Genomic DNA, 7,213 nt, shown 5'->3' with positions numbered 1-7,213 from the left:
CCTCATACATTCTCATTATTAGGACAGTTCAAAATGTAGTTATTTCTCTAACTAAACTCATCACTCTTTGTGGTGAGCTTCCTGAGGTGAGCTGGAAATTCCAGCTCTTTTCTCTTTTGTGTCTGAAAATTATTATTGCAAGAATGTCTTTCATTTTTCTTAAAACCCATAGATGAGTGAGACCATTCTACATTTTTCTCTCTCTCTCTCTGACTTATTTCACTCAGCATAATAGATTCCGTGTACATCCATGTATAGGAAAATTTCATGACTTCATCTCTCCTGACAGCTGCATAATATTCCATTGTGTATATGTACCACAGTTTCTTTAGCCATTCGTCTGTTGAAGGGCATCTTGCTTGTTTTCAGAATCTTGCTATGGTAAATAGTGCTGCAATAAATATAGGTGTAAGGAAGGGGTTTTTGTATTGTATTTTTGTGTTCCTAAGGCATATTCCTAGGAGTGGTATAGCTGGATCATATGGGAGCTCGATTTCCAGTTTTTGGGGGAATCTCCATATCGCTTTCCATAAAGGTTGAACTAGACGGCATTCCCACCAGCAGTGGATAAGAGTTCCTTTCTCTCCACATCCCCGCCAACACTGTTTATTATCATTCTTTGTGATGTGTGCCATTCTCTGTGGTGTGAGGTGGTATCTCATCGTTGTTTTGATTTGCATCTCCCTGATGATTAGTGATATGGAGCACTTTTTCATGTGTCTTTTGGCCATGTGTATTTCTTCTTTGTCAAAGTGTCTCTTCATTACTTCTCCCCATTTTTTGATGGGATTAAATTTTTTTTCTTGTAAAGTTCTGTCAGTGCCTTGTATATTTTAGAGATTAGCCCCTTATCTGATGGGTATTGGGTGAATAGTTTCTCCCACTCAGTGGGGGACTCTTGTATCCTGGGCACTATTTCCTTTGAGGTGCAGAAGCTTCTCAGCTTAATATATTCCCATCTGTTAATCTCTTCTTTCACTTGCTTGGAGAGTGCAGTTTCCTCCTCGAAGATGCCTGTAATGTCCTGGAATGTTTTGCCTATGTGCTGTTCTATATATCTTATGGTTTTGGCCTCATTAAGAAGATCATCCACTACAATCAAGTAGGTTTCATCCCAGGAATGCAAGGATGGTTTAACATCCATAAATCTATCAACATAATACACAACATCAATAACAAGAAAAATAAAAATCACATTATCATATCAATAGATGCAGAGAAAACCTTTGATAAGGTCCAACACCCATTCTTGATCAAAACTCTCAGCAAGATGGGACTGGAAGGAACCTTTCTCAATATAGTTAAGGCCATCTACCACAAGCCAGTGGCAAATATTATCCTCAATGGAGAAAAACTAAAAGCCTTTCCTCTAAATTCTGGCACAAGACAAGGCTGTCCTCTCTCACCACTCCTATTCAACATAGCACTGGATGTACTTGCTATAGCAATTAGGCAAGAAAAGGATATCAAGGGAATTCAGATATGAAAGGAAGAAGTCAAGCTCTCACTGTTTGCAGGTGACATGATACTCTACTTAGAAAACCCTAAAACTCTACCAAAAAGCTTCTAGAAACAATAGACTCATATAGCAAGGTGGCAGGATACAAAATTAACATACAAAAATCAATGGCCTTTCTATACACCAATAGTAATAAGGATGAAATGGACATTAAGAAAACAACACCATTAACAATAGTGCCACACAAACTCAAATATCTTGGAATCAACTTGACTAAAAATGTGAAGGACCTATACAAAGAAAACTATAAAACTCTGCTCCAAGAAATAAGAGAGGACACACGGAAATGGAAACGCATACCCTGCTCATGGATTGGCAGGATTAACATCATCAAAATGCCAATACTCCCCAAGGCATTATACAGATTTAATGCTATCCCTCTAAAGATACCCATTACATTCTTCAAAGAAGTGGATCAGGCACTTTTGAAATTCATTTGGAACAATAAACACCCTCGAATAACTAAAGCAATCATTGGGTAAAAGAATATGGGAGGAATTACGTTCCCCAACTTTAAAATGTACTACAAAGCAATAGTTATCAAAACAGCATGGTATTGGAATAAGGACAGGCCCTCAGATCAGTGGAATAGGCTTTAATACTCAGAAAATGTTCCCCAGACATACAATCACATAATTTTTGATAAAGGAGCAGGAAATCTTAAATGGAGCAGGGATAGCCTCTTCAACAAGTGGTGTTGGCACAATTGGATAGTCACTTGCAAAAAATTGAACTTAGACCCCCAGCTAACATCATGTATGAAGATAAAATCCAAATGGAGTAAAGACCTCAATATCAGGCAGTTTTTTTTTAAATGAAGTTGACAAGCAAAACATTTAAATATTTAAAGTATAACTGTGAGGTAAGGAAACATTTAAATATTTAAAGTATAACTTTGAGGTAAGGAAACTGCAAAGAGAAACAAAATTCTATCAGAAATCTTTCCTAGGGAGAGTGATATTACAGTGACTAGGATGTTTGCTTGCACATAGCAGAACCGGGTTTGATCCCTGACAACACATTTGGTATCTCAGTCCCACCAGTAGGAGTAAGCAAAACACCATCAGGTGTTACACAAAAATGGGGGGAAAGAATTTTTTTCTAAAATTTTCTTCTGTTTTTGCTTTTACTCTTCCTTCTTCACTCCCTTTCTCTTTCTTCCTCACCCACAGAGATATCCTAAATTGAGATCCAGGGCCATGTTAATTGAGATTAACAGAAGCTACAAGATCACTTTGTTCAGAGTATACACAACAAGAAGAAAACATTCCACCAGAATTAATGTATGATGAGTTTTCTGGTATCCTTTGAATATCAACTTCTGGGAACATTTATGAAAGATGACATCCCCTCACATGACCTTACACCCATTACATTATAATGTATCTTCTCAGTTCTGCAAACTCTACTGGCTACACTGTATGAACCTCATGAGTGAGCAAAAGAAAAGATCTTTAAATAACTGAAAACATAGTCTGTTCATTGCTTAAATAAATGATGATGAACCATTAATGATGATAAAGCAGGCAGTAAATACAAGAGTAGTCAAGGTATTGAGTTCTGAAAACAGAATCTCCATGAATAAGGTTTTGTCACTTAGCAGCCTTATGAGCATTGTCAAATTCTGTAATCTTGACTCTCAGTTTCTATATCCCTGAAGCACAGATAATAAAGATTCTCTCTTGAAGTCATTAAGAGGATTAAAAATTCTGCTCTTAGTACATACAGTACTAAATGTGCTTCCCTCTTCCTGGAACACTATCTCACCATCTTTCTATATTCTTCAAGAATTTGCTTGGATCTGTCTTTTCAATAAATCATACCCTGATCAACTAATTTAAACTACCATGTGCTCTAACCCTACTTTAAACTCCCAATTCTTCTGTTCTGATTTCACTCTTTTATAGCACAAACCACCTTTTAGCATGCTATATTATTTGCTTTTTCACTGTGTGATCTCTACTAGGCCAGAAAATTAGCAAAATTAGACTTAAAAAAATTCCAGTTGTAATTTAAATTCCACTTTTAAATTCCAGCTTGTATCTGATTACCGGTTTGGCCACATCCTCAAGGGTAGCATTATTATGTAATGGCTGTTGTTGGCTTACTTTGAAATAAGCCCTTGAATACTAAATGTTCTTAATATTTGTGCCTGAAAAGTTAAAAGAATACTTCCCAGAAAATCTGTGCAAGGTTATTAAGGTGTTAGCATAATGATTACATATGCATATATAAAGGATTATTGATATAGCATATGTACTATCTTAGATTACTGCTATGGTATGTACTGATATATTATCTTGACAACTTTAAATTTTACAACACACTTTGCTAACTATGCTATACTATGTATTTGAACCCCCAAAACTATTCTTAAAAGCAGAGTTTGTATTCCTTAATCAGCATCATTTTCTCTCCCATTCCCTGACCTTAACAGCCACTCCTTTTATTTTTTTTAATTTTTCTTGTCCCCCAATTCACAATATAGACCAGGCAAAGGGCCTGTGTTGAGGTGTATATGGGGTGCATTTACTGTACCTCTTCTTTCTATACAGTCAGTGTAAAGAACACAGCCTGTATTAAGAATTGGGAGGCCTTATCTTTTCTTTTCTTTTCTTTTTGACTTATACGTAATATATATTATATATAATATATAGGTAGTTATATATTATATATAATCCTTCATCAGTGCAACATTTCCATGACCAACATCCCAAGTGTCCTTCCTCTCCACCTCACACTGACCTGTACTCTAGTACTTTCCACTTCCCTCATTCAGTCACATTTTTTATAATAGTTCTCAGTTATAGTTCTCAGCCACTCTTTTACGTTCTCTTTCAGCATTGTTTGGTTCCACAAATATCTAATAGCAGTTGGCTTTTATAATTTTATTTTCATTATCATAATACCATAAGGCCCTTTCATGTTGTAGCAAGTGACAAAATTTCCCACTTTTTGAGGCTAAATAATATTTTCCAAAGTAGCTATAATAATTTGTAATTTGTCTAAAAGCATACATAGGATAGGGTCCCCATTTTTTGCCTCCTCAATAACACTTGGCACTGTTTATATTTTTCATTAGGCCATTCTAAAAGATATGAGGCAAAATCTCATTGTGACTTTGACTTGTGTATCCCTGATCAGTGTTGCTAAGCAATTTCCATGTATCCTTTATCTGTTGTATCCATTTTTTGGGGGGGAAGTCAGTTTACAATCCCTGATGGAAACATTTCCTAAAATTTTCCAACAGAACCATAAAATTAAGAATGAAGGGTAGTGGGGCCGCGGTGGCGCAAGTGGTAGGGTGTTTGCCTTGCACACACTGACCCAGGACGTACCTGGGTTTGATCACTGGCATCCCACATGGTCCTCCAAGCCAGGAGCAATTTCTGAGTGCATAACCAGGAGTAACCCCTGAGAGTCACCGGGTGTGGCCAAAAAACAAACAAACAAACAAACAAAAAATAGAATGGAGGGTGGAAGCAGAAGTAGAATACTTCCCCATAGGAATAATGATAGAGAAATATTGACTCTCCAGTAGTGGGCTGTAAGCTTAAAGCAATAATATTAACACTACTATAAACCATAATACATCCAAAAATATATCTGATCACCAAAAGTTACAAGTTATATGGCCTTGGTTGCCAAATTGAAAAATAGAAATTATGAGGCTAGAGTGATAGTGGGAGAGAACTTATCTTGTACTTGACTTCCCTGGATTCAATCTCTGGCATCATATATGGTCTCTGAGTACCACTAGGAATAATTATTGAGTTTAGAGCCAGGAGTAACACCTGAGCATTGAAAGGTATGGCCCCAAAACAAACAAAACACAAATTATAAAACATAAAATAATAAAATTACAAATTAGTCCAAAAAAACTTAGGTTTTAGCCTTTATCTCAAATATGGTCTAAAAATATCCTATTCTATTTCATGGACACTTCATGGATAAAATTCTGTTGCCTCCTTATCTTGTGAATTGTTTCTCTTGCTTTGAGGAATATTTTATTTTGTATTATTTTCACTTGTTTCTTTTTGCTTTTGCAAATTGTAGTTTTGTTTTATTATCCAAAACTCATTTGTAAGATCAATGCTGAGACCTTTCCTTATTCTCTCTTCAAAGTTTATATTTTTGTTTCAAGTCATACTTCTCTAATACACTTTGAGTTTATTTTTGTGGGTGAAAAAATAGGGGTCTAATGTTAACTTTTGAATATTTTTCTATAAGAATTCTTTTTTTTTTTTTTTTTTGGTTTTTGGGCCACACCCGTTTGACGCTCAGGGGTTACTCCTGGCTATGTGCTCAGAAATCGCCCCTGGCTTGGGGGGACCATATGGGACGCCGGGGGATCGAACCGCGATCCTTCCTTGGCTAGCGCTTGCAAGGCAGACACCTTACCTCCAGCGCCACCTACCCGGCCCCTCTATAAGAATTCTTAACTCTCTAATCACTTAAACATATATACAAGGGACACATTTCTGAACTCTTAATTTTTTAAACCTTGGTCTATTTTTATACCAATACCACAAAACCATACATAATTGATTGCTGCAATTTTTTTAAATATATTTTTATTTAAGTAACATGATCATAGTTGGGTTACAATCACAAACAGAACACCCCCCCTTCACCAGTGTAACATTCTCCCCTCCCCCCTTCCCATCCCCTGTCTATATTCAAGACAGGCATTCTACTACAGTAATTTGTTTTTAAGTTCAGTAAATTGTATTTTTTCCCTTAAAGGATAAGAGTAAAAAAGTATAGTAAAGTTGTCATAGTGGCAATCGCCATTGTTTGCATAGGTCCAGAAAAATGGGGAAAATGGAAAAAAATCCTTGACCTGATTACAAAAAGACCTCACCCTAGAAGGTTATTGGCATAAGACCAACTCTGGGTTCCAGGCATACCAGTCTGTCCAGCCTGAATCATTCTCCGTGGTCCCAGTGAAACTTTTTCACACTTTAGCTATTGTTGGTATCAAATTCTTATATTTAAAGATTCTAGATTCTGTGCTTTTCTTTCATCGATGTCAGGCTGATGTGGAGCATCCTCTAGTTTCAGCATACCATTAAATGTGGAGCAATCTGCCCAGCAAGCAGGCTGTTGCTGAGTTGTCTGGTTGTTGAGACCACTCTTCAGAGTAAGTCAATGCCAAAGCAGTGGTAGGTCTTCCCTAGTAGAGGCTTGGATCCTGGTAATATTATAGACAATTGTGGTTGTTTCCATAGATGGTATTCATTGTTCAGGTGTGTGTGGGCGATGCCCATTCTTCTGAAGCCTAAGCCAAATCATTATGCTAATGTTCAGGGTATAAGGCCTAATTGCATTACCAAATTTGTGTTCCCATCTCTATTAGATAAGAACTTGTTTGCATATGTATGATTTTCCCATTTTAATGTGCCTATGCAAAAGAGAAGCATGTCAAAAGATATTGTTGTTGCATCTGGGGGCCAACGAATAAAGTCCAACATTCCCTGTAACTTGGTTTAAACATGAAATCTATACAGAGATACTCTTCTATCAGTATTGCTTATAAAACAGATCTCAAAGGGGGAAAATCAAACAATCAAATAACAAAACCAGTGGGCAAAATTGTCACTATAAGAGGATGTTCGAAAAGAGTTATAGATGTTAAGGGAATACATCTGAGATATACAAAGGAGATATATGTGTCCCTTTTATGTTTTAGAA

General features: G+C 36.5%; 1 non-coding gene across 1 annotated transcript; it reads right to left on the bottom strand.

Annotated features, from left to right (window-relative positions):
• Positions 1–3,982: 3,982 nt before the first annotated feature.
• On the bottom strand, positions 3,983–4,115 carry LOC126023163 (small nucleolar RNA SNORA51). Its single transcript, XR_007500369.1, has one exon. It is a non-coding gene; the product is annotated as a small nucleolar RNA SNORA51 (small nucleolar RNA).
• Positions 4,116–7,213: the final 3,098 nt, after the last annotated feature.

Source organism: Suncus etruscus, chromosome 11, assembly GCF_024139225.1.
Source record: "Suncus etruscus isolate mSunEtr1 chromosome 11, mSunEtr1.pri.cur, whole genome shotgun sequence".
NCBI lineage: Eukaryota > Metazoa > Chordata > Mammalia > Eulipotyphla > Soricidae > Suncus > Suncus etruscus.
Note: the sequence above shows the minus strand (reverse complement) of the source record. Positions and strands in the feature narration are given on the sequence as shown.